General features: G+C 34.3%; 1 long non-coding RNA gene and 1 other non-coding gene across 2 annotated transcripts in view; both read right to left on the bottom strand.

Moving 5' to 3' along the window:
• Positions 1-1,089: 1,089 nt before the first annotated feature.
• Positions 1,090-17,120, bottom strand: part of LOC134735567 (uncharacterized) — a 236,904-nt gene continuing 220,873 nt past the window's right edge. The window contains exons 3-4 of the long non-coding RNA XR_010118765.1: positions 2,902-3,025; positions 1,090-1,233 (exon numbers count right to left, since the gene is read on the bottom strand). This is a non-coding gene — a long non-coding RNA (uncharacterized lncRNA). The remainder of the gene's footprint in view (positions 1,234-2,901; positions 3,026-17,120) is intronic.
• Positions 3,502-3,563, bottom strand: LOC129472749 (U7 small nuclear RNA). The gene has a single exon (XR_008654035.1). It is a non-coding gene; the product is annotated as a U7 small nuclear RNA (small nuclear RNA).

Below are 17,120 nucleotides of genomic sequence, written 5' to 3'. Positions count from 1 at the left end.
AAGTACTTGATTGTAATGAAAAATAAAAGGTATCTTTGAAAATGTTTAGAAATATTAGTACAACATAGTGATAAAACAATAATCTGTAGAGCTTTTTTGTTTTCAATGCACTTTTCTATATATTAATACTTTTGAGCCTTTCAATGATTCAGAAAACTAGGACAAATGTATTTATCCCTAACACACAAACTAAAGAAGCAAGGTAGCTCAGACCTGTTGACCAACTTGCTCAAGGCACACCGTTTGCAAGTTACCCAATCTAAGTGTAGACATGAGATATATGTGAATTTTTAAATAAACCAAAAGCAAAGAATTTGTTTCCTCAAAAATACCCCAAACAAAAACACGCCATATTATCAGTAATTATTATAACATTATAACTTTTTAATCATGAGTGATAAAACAGCACAAACTATTAATCCATTTTTAAGAGAATAATGTAGGCTAGATTGTCCAAGTTAGTGAAAACTATTGTTATTTTCTACCAAATATCTATTGCTATTATTCTCAAAACCTCATCAAATTCCTTTCAAGTCCAAACTATACACAAAGTATAGTCATCAATTTAAATAGTGTAGTCTTAGTAACACACAGGCCTGAGTATAAAAAGAGATATAACTTTATATATATGTAGGTGAAGGTTTTCTTGACGTTCTCATTTCAATGAGAAGCTGAAAATTTTCAACTTTTAATTCAGGCTTATGAAATTACTCCTACTATTAAATTTAGTTTATTGAGATTTTTAAACTCAACCAATCAAATATTCTTTCTCTCTCCTTCCTCCATTCTCTCTTTGGGCAGTTAAGCTTCTAGAAGCTTACCTTTCACCTGGATTGAGCAAAGGACCATTTCTTTGCATGACATCTTCAGCCACACTGATTTATGTTTCATTAGTAGCTGCTGTCTCTTATCCTGGTAATCATAATGTCACCAAAACTCCAGGGGTTCAGTATAGGTCCTGCTGCTTGTGGCATGAATGCCAATCACTGAGACAAGGAGTACTGTCAGGGAAGAAGGCTTTAATCTGGTGCTGCAGCCAAAGATAACAGGAGATAAAGTAGCAAATCCATCTTCCACCCAACTAAAATGGTGGGGTTTATATATCAGGAAAGGTGGAAAAACAGGAATTAGGGAGTGGTAAGGAAGCAGTCATGATGGGTGGGGGGTGCTGGTGTCTCACTTTCTGGACACAGTAATCTGATGAGCTTTAGTTTCTCCACTGAGGGCAGTTTCCTGAGGAAGTCAGATGAGACAAATGAAAGTCTCAAGTTTTAAAACAAGGGAAGGTCAATTTATATGTCTATTCAGAAAACCATAAATATTATTTGTATGAGACAATTGGGCCAGTTTCAATAGTGTGCAACCATTTGTTGGTGCGATTCCCAGCTTTGCTATAGCCTCTATTCCAGCAGTCTATATTCACATCATCTAAATCCTAGCTCTCAGCCTCTTCTAGTTTCAAGCATTTCTGAGGAAAATACATTAAAAAATTAACTATCTCTAAGGTAGGCAGAAGGGAAATGTACTGTCTAAATACTCTCTAAGCAGGACACTCTAAGACACTCTAAGAGGACATTGAATGGGGAGAAGGGAAGAGAACTCAATTAAAGCCCCAACACATCATCCTCCTTCACGTATTCTATTTCCTCTCTTTGTTCAGAAATTGATTTTGTCTGTTGATTAGTAGTACAATAACTCTTACATTCCTTTTTAAACAAATGTTTACTGAATCCAGGAAAAATTCAGATGCTATGCTAGATTTTTTGTTCCAACATGAAGACAACACAGTCTGTGTTTAATGTGCTCACAATTTTATCATAGGTGACCACATAAATAGATAATTAGGGTGTAATCAATAAAAGACTGTAATAATGAATCGAGTAATGTGAATAGAGCGTTCCACTGGAAAAGTCTTTAAAAGTTTCATAGAGTCAGTTATCTAATTTTGCTCAAGAGAATTGAATAGAAATTTCAAAGGTGTGTCAGGGTAAAGTGAGAGAAATCATTACTGAGACTATTGGACAACGTTGCTATTGTGTGATTAGAATTTCTGTGTACCCAGAGGAACTTTTGTATTTTATCAGGGACACAGTACAATTTTACTTCAGCACAAGAAGTCTCAAATTAGAAATAAATTAACTAGAAAATTACTGTAGTTTATCCTTAACCACCATTTTTAATACTTTGAATTTCTCTGCTAACACGAACTGATCAATTGTTTGACTCTGTTACGGAATTAATTGCTTAATTCAGTAAAATTGGTAATCAGATTAATTGGCTGGTTAAATCAATTGTCATTGTCAAGTTGGGTGAGACAGAAAAGATTGAATTGTATAGTTTATTATAAAGGCAGGAGCTGGCTCTCAAATTTTATGTTTCTTATTTAAGTAATATCTATAGATTTTTAAAAAACTTGTTTACATTTTTTGCATGGAACTTATGATTGAGCTTTTACAATCTTGTGGTGTAAGTGATGGAAGTGTTTTTGACTCCATTTTACTGATAGAAATAATGAGGTATATCAGGGTTAAGTGATTGTTGACTATATGACCGTACTGCGAATAAATGGCAGATTTAGGACTTTAACTGAAGGGCTGCTGACTCTAAATCTGGTACTTTTTTTTCTAGAAATAGAGAGGAATGAAATATTGGGTATAGAAATTTTAAAAGTCATCAGTAATTAACAGGTATACTAAGTCATGAAGAATTTTTATTTCACCACAGAAACATTTTCCTTCCTTAAGGTTAGGGTGGGATAGTATTTTTTGCAGTACACTTGAGAAATGGTTAAGTCTGATGGATGACCTGGCACATTATTGGAAATAAAGTACCATCAAGAAAAACATGTGTTACCGATCATTATCCTGAAGCTTTTCTAGAATTAAGTGGACAAATACTTACAGGATCTCATGTGAGCTTCACTGTAATGTTGGCAAGGTGATACATAATTCTAAAGCCCATGATTTTTTTCCGTTTCGCCAGTTGAGTGAAGATTCTTATTTAAGTGTCCACAGCATGATTGGTACTATTGGAAATGGAAACAATGAAAGATTCATTTTTTAATTCAAAATGTTACCTTTCTTTCTTTTTCCTTCCTACCTTCTTTTCTTTCTGCACAAGCACTCATTGAACATCACACTGTACCAGGCACTACTGCAGGAGTGTGAATAGTAAACAATGTCTAAAATATGCTCTAGCTCCTGGCAAAGCTCACAGCCTAGTGATGGAGATGGAATTCCCACTCATGAAACAATTGAGTAATTATATTCTGAACAGTAAGTTATTAGCTACAATTATACAGTTATATTGATAAGAAAAATAGTTGATCAGTTTAATGCATTAATTGCATTTAAGCAGAACTCACAATTCAAACCCCTAGGGATGAGTAAGAGAAGTAAACCTTATGGAAACTATGATACATTGGAGATTATATGTTCTGACTAAAAGGTTCAACAGCCTCCGTGGTTTTTCCTTGTTTGATTGTTTGTTTGTTGTTTTTTAAGGGGCTTTCCAGTAAAAACCAGAAAGCCTGCTAAACAAATTCTAAAAGAGCTATAACACTTAGCCCCTGTGCTGTGGAAGAATATTGTTAAGTAGGAATTCAAACTATGCACTGCCAAATTAGCCTCCTCCCTCTTTTTTTTTCCTAGAAATCTGGAGTTTAAAATTATTTTCTGAACTGTCTTGTTTTTTAAAGACGGTAAGTAAAATAGACTTTGGAAAAAGATCGTGTGGGACAAACAAAGCAATCATGACCATGAGTTTGCAAACTCTACGTTTTTAAATTACAAAAGTGTAGGATTACCAAATGTGATAACGTTTTTTGCAAGACAACTTATAACAAGTTTGATCAGAATTGGATTTGTCTCTGGGCATAGGAAAGAATGCTAAGCTACAAATTGAGAAGTACAACAGTAAAGAGAAGAGCAGAGGGGACAGGAGTGGAGGGGGTAAAAGATAAGGGAAGGAAAGAAGGGAAAAATAATCCCTTTGTTCACAAATGCTGTCTTTGTGATGGCTTCATTTTTACCCTCAAATTTATTAAAGGAGAAAAATTGTGTGTATTTTTTTAATGAATCAATTACAGAAATACTCCCAAATTGCATTTTCTCGTAGAGTGGTTAACAGATGTTTCCACAAGTTAGTGAGTTTACTTAATTGTCAGAGGCTGGACATTTGTGTATAAAATCTCTCTTTGGTCAAAAAGAAGCAAATTAGAGAAATATCTTACCAGTGTAAATATTTCAGATTGTAATAAACTCCATAATGCCATAGCACATAATACTTGGCCAGAACACAGTAACTTGTTCCCTCCAATTTCAATAGCTGTAGTATTTTCCTTTTTTAATTTGTAAAAACAAATCACACATAGCAAAAAATTTTTCCTAATTGTAGGAATCTACTAAAACTCTAAACTTTTAGCATGTGAACCTCATTTCTAAGTGGATAAATGACAGACTATTAACTTCGCTTTCTACTTCCTTTGAGTCATGACTTGACTTTCAAAACATTTGGTCAACCAGACTCAAAGTCTCCTTGCAGAAGAAACATTGAGAAATCATGTACTTCTCTCCTTTTACAATTCCCCTTCAGGGCAGAGCAATACAAGTGACCCTGGCTTTTGACAAACCTTAGCCGAACAAAATGTAACAAGCCCTGTCTGTTTTGAGCAGAATTTTCTATTCTGACAGATACAGCTCAGGAGCATTTGATGTCTGCTTGCTGGTCATAGATAATGGTGCATCTTGGGACCATTGTCATTCTTGTCAATAAAAAGGCCTGGGGGGACATGCAACAAAGCTACCTTTTGATTCACCGTTTTTCTTTCCTTCACAGGACATTTGTAAGCCTGTGGTCAGCTAGGTCATTTTATTTTATCCTGATGTGCCTTGATAATAGCATCATGTCTACAGAAAATTTGACAGGCCATCGATGTTTGTTTCTCTGACTCCTATGTTGTTTTTCAGTCCTCAATGTCAAACATACTTTGAAAGCTACTGAATATGTTGGTTGGGACAGTATTTGACAAGACATTTCTTCTTTGATAAAATTAAGCTCATGGGGGTTGATCTTTGAATTTAAGGTAATTTTTTGAACAATGCAAGACACTCTGTCATTCTACTGCTGGCACACAAGAAATGTTTGAAAAACTGGAAATTTTATTTAATTGAGCTAAACAATATTTTTAAATATGAATTTTGGAGACTGGAACAACAGCAAACTGCTAAGTGCAAAATGGACAAATTATGACTGTTATCACATTAAAACGAGATCTACCCTCATATTTATTGAATTCTGGTACAGTTATGAGCAATACAATGTGCATGAATGTCTATATATGAAAGGAGGAGTTTACATAAAAGTCAGTCTTCGAGAAAAGGCTGGCTATTGTTTCTATTTTTAAAAACCAGTTGGAAGTATATGTTAAGAAATTATACTGAGGCTGCAGGACTACTTGAGGCCAGGAGTTCAAGATCGGCCTGGGCAACATGGCAAGACTGTATTTCTACAATTTCTTTTTTAATTAGTTGGGTGTGGTGGCATGAACCTGTACTCCTAGCTACTTAGGAGACTGAGCTATGAACATTGCTTGATCTCAGGAGTTAAGGGCTGCAGTAAGCTCTGATTGTACCACTGCACATTAGCCTTGGTGACAGAATAAGATACTGTCTCCAAAAAATATACACAAACAAATATATATATATATATTTTATATGTACACACACACACATATATATGTGCATACACATACACAAACATATAAAGAAATATATACGAATAATATGTTATGAAATAATGAAAAATATCATTGAATATATTTTGAATGTCAAAGGGAATATGCATATCGCAACGATATCCTTAAGGATAATATTGTACCATAAGGTTTTAAAGGGATTTTTACATGTTGTATCTGGTCAGATTGTCTGGAATGTCATTTCTCCCACTTTGTAGATAAGTAAACAAATGCTTAGAAAATGTGTGTGAATTTTTTTATTGATAAAAAGAAATTGACAAATAGTTTGTATCAACTCCAAGAGTCTTTCCATCTCAACACAATAATATGTGCCAAGTCCTTTGCACAGAGTAAGAGCTCAATAAATGTCAGTTAGCATTATGAGAATTGGCTAGCATATATTGAAAATTCCTATAGCTTACTGAATTATTTCAAATCTTCTTCTGGGAAAGAGAATATTTTTCTTAAATGTAATGAGAAAAATTATTCATGTACACAACGGTAAATTTTAGCATAATCATATCAAGATATTCTAGTATAATCATTAAAATCAAATCTGAAAAATTATTAGGTTGAATAAATATTTGTATATATATATCTGATGGAGGACAATACATTGTTGATAATGACTTCAAATAATAGTTGATTCTTAGTCATTACATGGTATTGTGGTCTTTCGATATTAACCAGGGAAGTATACCCAGAAGTTAAATACATATTTACAATTAGCATAAAATAGAATTAAATATATAACCTTTCCAAATATAAGTCTTTTTTTTTTTTTCAGCCTGATACCTTATGCTACTTTGTCCTAATCTAAGCTATCAAATCTCGCAAATCATCATATTCTACAGAAAGGTCATTTCATGTCTTCGTCTGAGTACTGATCTAAGCTGTTATGTGAATAGTATATGCAGAAAGAACCACTAGAAGGGAGTAGAAAGACACTAGTTGGAAAATAGATAATGATCTCACAAGCTAGCAGAAAAAAGCAATTTGTAATTGGAACAATAGAATATTTGTAAAGGGAACGAACAGAATCATCAGAATTTCACCTTGTCAGTGGAGCAAAATTAGTCATGGACTGAAGACTTCTCTGGGCTTGCCCTAAAAACTCAAAATCAAGCATCAAAATAATCCACCTTACTCCAAGAACTTAACTGTGTGACAGAAGAGAAGCAAATACTTTTTTTTAAATATGCAAGGAAATCCAGTAACCAACAATGTAAATTTTTAAATGTGTTGGCTTATGTCAGGAATGCAAGGTAGATTTAACATTCACAACTCATTTAATTATTTTACTATATAACAGATTAAAAGCATAAAAAGAGCATATAATTATGTAAAAAAAAGAAATTTCACAAAATTCAGCACACATTCATAATAACAACTTGCAGCAAACTAAGAACTCAAGAAAAGTTTCTCAATCTAAAAAAAGATAATTATGGCTGGGCACGGTGGCTCATGCCTGTAATCTCAGCACTTCGAGAGGCTGAGGAGAGCAGATCATCTGAGGTCAGGAGTTCCAGACCAGCCTGGCCAACACAGCAAAGCCCCATCTCTACTAAAAATCACACAAAAAAAATTCCAGGCATGGTGGCATGCACGTGTAATCCAAGCTACTCAGGAGGCTGAGGTGGGAGAATGGCTTGAACCTGGAAGATGCAGGTTGCAGTGAGCCAAGATAGCACTGCTGCACTCCAGCCTGGGAGACAGAGCAAGACCTTGTGTTAAAAAAACAAAAGATAATTTATGAGTAATCTATAGCTGATGATAAAAAAACTGAAAGCTTCTACTTTAAATTCAGGAACAAAAAAGATGATTAGTCTTACTATTTTTATCCAACATTTTACCAGAAGGCCTAGCCAATGTGAAGAAATTGGGTAAAAAAAATACAAAAGATATGCAGATAGCAATGGAACTAGAACTGATGATTATGATTGAACATACAGAAGAGCCCATAGAATGCACAAAAATTCAAATACTAAAATTAATATTAGGTACTTTTAGGGTAAAAGTTAAATATAAAATGTTATTGTGACTGGGCACGGTGGCTCACATCTGTGAATAACCAGTTTTGGGCCTGTGAATTAACCAGTCTTGGGCCATTCTTTATAGCAGTGTGAGAAGGGACTAATATAGGGACTTAATTGAACTGAAGAGCTTTTGCACAAAAAAGAAATGATAAATGGAGTACACACGTTGCCCAAAGAACTGGAGAAAATATTTATAAATTATGCATCTGATAAAGTTCTAATATCCCAAATCTACAAGGAACTTAAAGCAATCAACAAGTAAAAAACAATCTAATTAAAAAACGGGCAAATGCCATGAACAAACACTTCTCAAAAGAAGATGTACCAAAGGCCAACAAATATATGAAAAAACTGCTCAACGTCACTAATCATCAGAGAAATGCAAATCAAAACCACAATGAAATGCCATCTTATACCAGACAGATGGTGATTATTAAAAAGACAAAGAACAACAGATGCTATAGAGGATATAGAGAGAAAAGGGAATGCTTCAACACTGTTGGTCAGAATGTAAATTAGTTGAGTCACTGTAGAAGGCAGTTTGAAGATTTCTCAAAGAACTTAATACAAACTTCCATTTGACACAGCAATCTCATTACTGGATACATATCCAAAGGAAAATAAATCACTCTACCAAAGAAGACACATGCACTCATATGTTCATTGCAGGGTTGTTCATAATAGTAAAGACATAGAATCAACCTAGGTGCCCAACAGTGGTCGACTGGATAAAGGAAATGTGGTATATATACATCACGGAATACTACACAACCATAAAAGTAATAAAACCCTGTCCTTCGCAGCAAAATGCACACAGCTGGAGGCCATTATCCTAAGCAAATTAGCACAGAAACAAATACCACATGTTCTCACTTACAAGTGGGAGCTAAACATTGAATATGAATAAACATAAAGATGGAAGCAATGAACACTGGGGACTACTAGATGGGGGAGGATAGGAGGGAGGAATTAGCTAAAAACTACCTATTCCATACCATGCTCACTACCTGGGTGATGGGACCACCTGTACCCCAAACCTCAGGATCATGCAATATACCCATATAACACATCTGCACGTGTACCCCTGAATCTTAAATAAAATAAAATAAATACATTTAACTTTAACTTTGTTGCTAGTTTATGAGAGGTCACTATGCTCTGTAAAACACAAAAACAAAACATAAAAGCAAGGAATGCTTTCTGCCCATATTCCTTACAGGAAAGCACACAAAGTTTCATAAGAGACAAAACCCTGAGTATTAGAGGTTAGTGGACTTGTGGTGCAGAAAAATCTGATTTTTTTCTGTAGACATTACCATACTTCCCATCTTCAGTTTTCCATTCCAGGTTCTTGGGAAATTCATCATGCTTGCAAGAATTAGTTGTCCAAGCATCATACAGATTTCTATTGTTTGTTAACCCTAGTGTCCTATGCATAATCTGCTTACCTCTATTTACTATTTGCTCCCAACCGTTAGGTCTCAATTAACCATATTGAATCACTTAACCATTTTGCTTAACTGGTGATGTAAAGTAGCACAATAATAACAAAAAGCAAAAGTTAACAAATATTACAATAATATAAAGATGACCTGAAAAAAATTCAGTTAAAAGAAGGTGAACATTATTCACTAAATGTTGTTTGGAAGCACAATTATGGCTCAACATTACAACCAGTAAGAATATAGATATCATTAAAAACTACTGAAATTTCTGCAAAAAACATACTTAATTCCATATTTGTGATGTTACATTCAAGTCACTGATTTTTAAAAATTTCCAATAAAGTTTAGCATCACTTGATAGGCCACTGGAAATTATCTGTAGTAAATACCACAAATTTTGAGAAGCAAGTTCTATGCCTTTTTTGAACAACATCTTTCCAAATTATCGCATAATAGCCTATATTTTTCTTGCTGATATTGTGAACTCAGTTTGAAATGTCTCTCTTTTCTTCTCTCTCTTTTCTGGTTGCTAAAATTCATCATAAACTTCAAGGCTCAGTTCAATTGACATTTTGTCCATGAATTTCTCTTAATCCCAGCAGTAAGAATAAACCTTACCTTGTATGTGTTCTCATAGCAAATAGTTGACATTTCTCTTATAACAGTTACCACATTATACATTGTTTGCTTGTTTTCACCTTTAGGGTAAGAAAAATCAACTTTTCAAAGTGTTACAGTTAATTACTTGTAGAGAATGACCAGACCCCAGATCTTTTAACTCGTGTTCCAGAATTCTACTACTGCATTACACAGAACTGCTTCCTAAATATCCATCAAATCCAGCAAATATTCCATTTTTATTATTCTTATTTCTTATAAATGTGTTTATATCTTTACACCTTTTCTGTTTCTTGGTCTCCTCAGATTGTAGCTTACTAACAGAAGGGATAGTGCTTATTAGTGTATTTTGTGAAAACCTTAAAAATGTTTAACTCCCCATGTAACGAAGTGAGTCTAAATGATCATATAGAAGAGGAGGATAAAAGAGAGGTAGAGGAAAGAATTGAAGGATAAAGTGGGGAGAAGTGAATGAGGTAGCAACCATAGAGTAAATACTAATGTCACTATCTTTTATTAATAAAAAACACAGTTCAGGGATACAGATTCCATACCCGTGGACTTTTGTCATGGGGTGGAGAGAGGACGGTTATTAACAAACCTACAGAACAAGAAGTATTTGTCGCACAACTGGGAATCATCATTAGATGGAATTAGCTTCCTAATCACATAAGTGAGAATGAGGGAAAAAATATTTGGCAGTGAGGACAATGTTAGTAAATAGTTCTCAAGTGACCGAGTCAAATGGCTGCTTCCAATCAAAATCCGAATGTCACTCAAAACAGCATCTTACAGAAGAGTAGCTTGTGTTCCCCATACAGTGCTTTTGTTATCCTCTCTCAAATTTCAAGTTGTGTTTTCCTGATTATTCTAAATATGAAACTCAGAAATTGTCTCCCTTACAACTGTGATTGCATTTGTTTTGTTTAGGTTTATTTTTTCACTTGTGTTTCTCCATTAGCTTTTAAGCTCTGTAATGGAAGTTTCTAATTAGTTTCAAAGTGTCCAGAGGGTAAGGCAGTTGCTTGATTCTTCGCACATGGCACTGTTAACTCCTAAAAGCTGGTTGAAAATCTAGCACTCTGCCATGTGTTTTGAACAATGAAAATTTTAGAGGACTATTATCTTTGAAAACTATATATACTCTGGAGTTTACTTTGAACTGACAGTGTTTATCCACTGTATTTGCAAAAATAAACAGAAAAATCTTTAAATACTAACAACCACATCTGAATCTTGATATTCTTTGGCAACTAATCATAACTCCTTTGCAAGACTTTACCCATGACATGTAAATATTTGACAAGAAGCTAAATTAGAGCTATTTGAGCTTCTTATGCATTTAATGATCCCCACTATAGGGCCAGAAAGTAAATTAAGAGTAAAATTAGGAAAAGTGCAAGGAAAAGTGCAAGGGATAAGAAAGTTCACCAACCAATATGGTGGCATGCTTTTAATGGCCTATTATATTGCTGCTAATGGGAAAATTCCATATTGTTGGTTCCTGTTCATGATATTACTTACTATTAAGTTTGTACAGCAAATAACTTTTCTGATCTCTCTTACATTTTTTGTGTAACACATGTTTGCTTTTGGTTTCGTGGTACTAAATTAATTTGAATACCAATGGAGAGCACTTTTTGTAGAGTCAAAGGAGTTTGCATTGAGAAGGGCTAAACAAGTTTCTTAAAAACACAAGTTGCAAACTAAGACCCTCAAAGGTAAATTCAAATCAAATGTATGTTATTCAGCTAAATAGACTCTTAGTAAGAAAAATGAAAAGAATTTGCAAGCCCTGTAGCTGGACTTGTGCCCAGCAGTTTACCAAAATGCCCACATCCTCTTTCGTCATGCATCTCACTTGAATCACTAAGATTCATTATCTGCATGTCTTCATCATTTGATAAGAAGGAAAAACAGATTTAGAGTAGATAATCAGTATGCCCCAAACCATATAGCTAGTTAGCAGTAGAGCTGGGATTATAACCTAAAGCTCTTATTTTCCAGATAAGAGCTCTTACCATTGTTTTCTAAAAGTTTAAATGCTGTGGAGTATTTTGTAGGATGACATGATTACTGCATGTAATTGGATTTATTTCTCAAAATATTGGAGCTTTCAAACTATGTGTTTGTGAGTTTTGGTGGAGAAATCAGACAATGGTGGAGCTGAAGTTCTTTAGTGTACACTTGAACATAGGTTGTCTCTCAAGTAAAGATACTTAATAAGACATCACTACACCTTCCAGCTATACGTCTCTTACTACTGAGAATGCCCATGAACCACAGAGAGAGTGAAAACTTCCATTCATCATCCTAAGAATATTCAAGAAGCCATGATTAAATAGACGGGCAATGATGATATATAAGTATGTTTATTTTTTGATGGGAGGAACTGAGTGATGAATTTATTAGCACTCAAAGAAAACCTGGGGCTATGAAGGGAATACACAAACTATCAATTCATGAACAGCAGGGTTAATATGAACTATAAAGTGACCATGAGAGTCATTACACAGAGACAGCATTAATGAAAAACTAAGTTTCTTTGCCACATTGGTTTGGTTTTAGTGCTTTAATCTAGACAAGTCAAATTTAAGAAGAATGCTTCCCATAACACAGCACATAGGTTAACCATAGAAATCTCTTATCCATATCTCTTTCTAATACAGCAGACATGATGTTTGGAAACAGAAGCATGTTATTTAAATGGACCATTCATCAGAATCTATTTTGTGGTATTAAAAATTTCTTCTTTGAATTCCTCTTCTTGACCCTTTTGGCATCAAGAAGCGTTTAAAAGCATAAAATTCAAAATGAAAGACAAGATTCTTAGTAATCTGTTGTATGTGCCAGGCTGGCAGTGGATTTTCAGGTCCAAGTGTTTCCCTGCAGATGATTCATTGACAAGAGGGGCCAGCATAGTCTCAGAAGAACCGGAGCTTTGGATCCCTTAGACCAAAATATCTCACCAGTGAAAACTGGAATTTATATTTTTGGGTATCTTTTTCTTCCCCTTTATCATTACCAATTAATGTTTATTTGCCTCCTTCCTGGAAGTTTCTGCCACTGTTTGTTTAATGGTGTGTATATAGTTTTATAATAAGTGTGTTAACACTTTGTATAATTATTATGTGTGATTAATCCTGCATGCTCTGGAAAACTGTTAGTTTTTTTTTGTTTTGTTTTTAAATTTAACCAGTGAGGATGACTTTAAGTCTTTGTGTTACTCACATATAATGCAAGTTGATGAGAACTCTGGGGAATGCAACAGAGCATGAAAATCCTGTATTTAAAAATCTGTGCTGAAGTAGCTGAGAAGATCACATTGTTTTCTACTCTTAGGACCATCTCTGTGGTAACTGGCACATAGAGAAGAATTTTCCATGTGATGCAAGAATGTTATGGAGATCGGAGTAATAGGTATATTATATTTCACAACAGGATGAATGTCAAAACATGTTATTGTTTTGATGATAACATATGGAAGAAGGGTTATCAAAAGTATTTGTGACAGCATTTGATACAAGGATAGCAGTCTGAAGTCTGTTAGATATATGCATTGAGCTATCAATTGATAGATTGATACACTGATAGATAGATGGTAGGTAGGCAGATAGAACGATAAATGTACAGATATAGATGAGAGGAAAGAGAGCAGGAGACAAAGAGGGAGAGAAGACTGTAGTATATCTATACAAGACCTATAATAAATTGCTATTTTGATGATAGAATTATCCCCCTCAGATTTTCAACTTATGATTTGCAAAGGTGTCCCTCTTAGTAGGCATTGAGACTGGAAGGGGTCAATGCCCAAGACCATTTTCCAGAGTTCTGTCCAAATGTATAATGGAGCCAAGCAGATGGAGACCAAAATACCAGCTTTCGTCCTGACAGAGGTGGAATAATGTACCTTATGCATTATACAATCACTGGCTTGGATGTAAACTGAGGCCTTGCTGTACAAGGGCAGAGTCTTTATCTCCAGTTTATTAGATAGTTAGGAGTAAACAAGAGTACAGATCTCAGATCCTAATAAGAAAGGGAGGGAGAAGCGTAAACTTCACATGCCCAGTTCCTTACTTCAAACTGGACCAATCAGCTAGCTCACAGTTCATGCAGTAATTAATACAGACTTCAGAATCACTTTTCTCTCACTGACTTTAAGGCCATTATTCCTTGATTTTCTTATTTGTGCTCGCTGTCATTTTTACAAAGTGTATTTATTCATGTTTAAACTATTTTATTACATTGACTCTGTGCTGGCACCTCTTACTGTTTAAATTTAAATTATTTTGATTCATATATTCCACTCTTATAAATTTCTGATTTTTTAATTACTCCAGCTGTCTAGAACAGCATTTAAAAAAACACTTTCTTTAAATCCTTCTTTAAAACTTTTTTGGTTTAACAGCAATAAAATGCCTTGTAATAAATATACTCAGAACAGATATACCATAGAAAAGAAACAAATTACAAAAGCATACGCATTGTTTATTAAGTATACACATAGGTAATGGTAGTGGAAATCCCAGTTCCACAACAGCTGGTCCCCTCTTGTAATCAAAGAAAACTCTTAAGAATAAAGCAGCGATTACCTCATATGAGATGCTACCACATACATTTAATGCACACTGTCTCAATTAATATTTACAGTTTTTAATGTGACAAATTACTTCATTTTTGCTTAACTTCTCTAATCTAGGTTGAGTGTAATAATGATATTTACAAAGGAAAATGCATAGCAAAATTTGTCTATGTATTCAGAATAGAGAAACCAGTCATACTGAGCTTCTGTTCCTGGAAGCTCTGTTCCAGGAAGAAGAGACTTTAAAACAATTTTAGCAAGCTAACAGTATTTGTTTTTCATGCTTATTCAAAATTAAGCAAGTGATGTCGCATGTTAAAAATGTGTCTTTAGTTCACCAATAGAAATTCTTTTTTTTTTCTTTTTTGTGACGGAGTCTCGCTCTGTCCCCCAGGCTGGAGTACAGTGGCACGATCTCTGCTCACTGCAAGCTCAGCCTCTGGGGTTCACACCATTCTCCTGCCTCAGCCTCCCGAGTAGCTGGGACTACAGGTGCCTGCCACCACGCCCGGCTAATTTTTTGTATTTTTAGTAGAGACAGGGTTTCACCGTGTTAGCCAGGATGGTCTCGATCTCTTGACCTCGTGATCCACCCTCCTCAGCCTCCCAAAGCACCAATAGAAATTCTAACAATTTACACTATAGAGTTATGATTTAGTTTCTACTATTGTTTAATAAAATAAATTCATTCTGGATCCTTGAATCTCCTATGAACAGATCTTTTTAGATTAAAACATATTCAGAATATTCTAAATGGTTTTTTAGGTGCTCCATGATAAATTTGGCAAATATATAGTAAAAAAATTATCATTTATCTCTTTAATAACTGTGGCTAAATTTTTGGAACATGTCATTACAATCTATAAAAAGCTTCCAACTTCTTTGATTTTTACTCATTAACTTTTTTCAACCAATGAAAAAAACTTGCAGCACATTCTTGCATAAGCAATAATATCATTAAAATAAACAAAGCAAACAGATAAGTACATTTGGCTGCTTTGTTTACATCTTGTTCACTGTTGAGATCAAATTGGTTTCTTACCTGACAAAAACACCATGAGATCTTTGATTAGTGGATAAATGCTTGACACTCTTTACCTTCAATAACCTTACTAACTCAGCCTGCAATAATAGTTTATAATAATAACTTTCAGTTTTGTCAACTAATGAAAAATAATATCAAATTTAATTCAGTAGCCTTTACATAATTTACAATTTTACTACATCACTAAACACACTCTTTAGTCAAACTTATAATTTATTTAAACATAACTTTTTCAACAAGGGAAGCATTGTACTGCTTTCTACTCTGCTGCAAGCTCTTGAATTTGAATAACTTCTCCAGAAAGTTTCATGACACTGCAGCTGTGTCATTGAACAATACTTGTACCCCAAATTTAAATTTCAAACTGCATTTGTCGGCAATGCATGCAGTCACAGCTTTACAGAGTGAAGAGCTAATTGCGTTTGTTAAAAATGAAGCAAAAAACAAAATGAAATCCTCCATCATAAAGTCATCACATTTAAGTTGTTCTTACAGTAAAGGAAGTGCCCTTTAAACAATATTTGCCCATCAGCTACCAGAAAAAATACTTTACTAGCTTTATTTGTTCTTCTAACTCATCTTCAGTTCCTGAATATGTTCAAATATGGTATGTCACTGGAAAGTGGTACTTGAGTTACCTTCTTTGCAGCAGTCCCTCATCATTTCTAAGAAAAAAACATTTGATGCAGTATTTCACTAATGTCTTTGTAATTGTTTGTTTTTTTCAGTCTTAGCAACCCAAAGTGCTACTTTATAAGAAACCAACAATGCACTAATGTTTATATGTAAAATATTGAACATCTGCTTCTGTTGACTTTATTTTAATAATCTGTCTTTCAAATAGTTCTTTGGTTTTGAACTTATTTCCATATGTCTTTTATGTTAATACCATTTAAGTTTTGCAAGTTAATTGCCTCATTAGCTGTTGCATTTTCACAAATAATTCAATGTTGTTTTAGCATGTTACTATCAATTACAATAAATATATGAGAGATCATACTCTTAAGTAAAACTTGCATGAACTCATTTGATCCTCATGCCTTCACAATTGTTTCTACCGTCATCATTTGGTTTACTGTTGCTGCTGCAGTCTCAAAGTTGAAGCTTTTTACTATATGCAAACTAGAGTTGAAATGAAGATTACAATGTTTACTTCCCTAATGTAGCCAATAATGTAAGCTATAAATAAAAATAAAAAAAGGGTTGATGAAAATTTTAAATGATTGTAAAAGTTGAAAGTTACAATAAATTGACTATCTTGCTTATAGCTATATAACAGCGAAAACTTACAATAGCCTATGTTGTATCATGTTTCCACTGTACTTGCCAGCACAGGCTACTTACCACGCAGCTTTGATAACACCCATACAATTCTTCTTCCTGTTAACCACAGGGCACCACTTGTCAGTCACTTGGATGATGAAGTCACTATAAAACTTTCTAAGTATTTTTCCGATTTCTATACCTAGCACTGCTCCATGGACCACTGTTTTCTGAAAGGCATCACGATTAGAGGAAATTTCAGCCAGACATAGAAGTGGCAGTAGGTTTCAGCTGTTCTCCTCCCGCTGTTCCTCATTTCATGCTTCTTTCTCCTGACAAAGAGTAGCCACAGCCTTTCATCACATCTGCAGCTGGGTTTCAGAATTGTTCTAGA

The sequence above is a fragment of the Symphalangus syndactylus genome, chromosome 22, assembly GCF_028878055.3.
Source record: "Symphalangus syndactylus isolate Jambi chromosome 22, NHGRI_mSymSyn1-v2.1_pri, whole genome shotgun sequence".
NCBI lineage: Eukaryota > Metazoa > Chordata > Mammalia > Primates > Hylobatidae > Symphalangus > Symphalangus syndactylus.
This window is presented reverse-complemented; position numbering and strand designations above follow the sequence as displayed.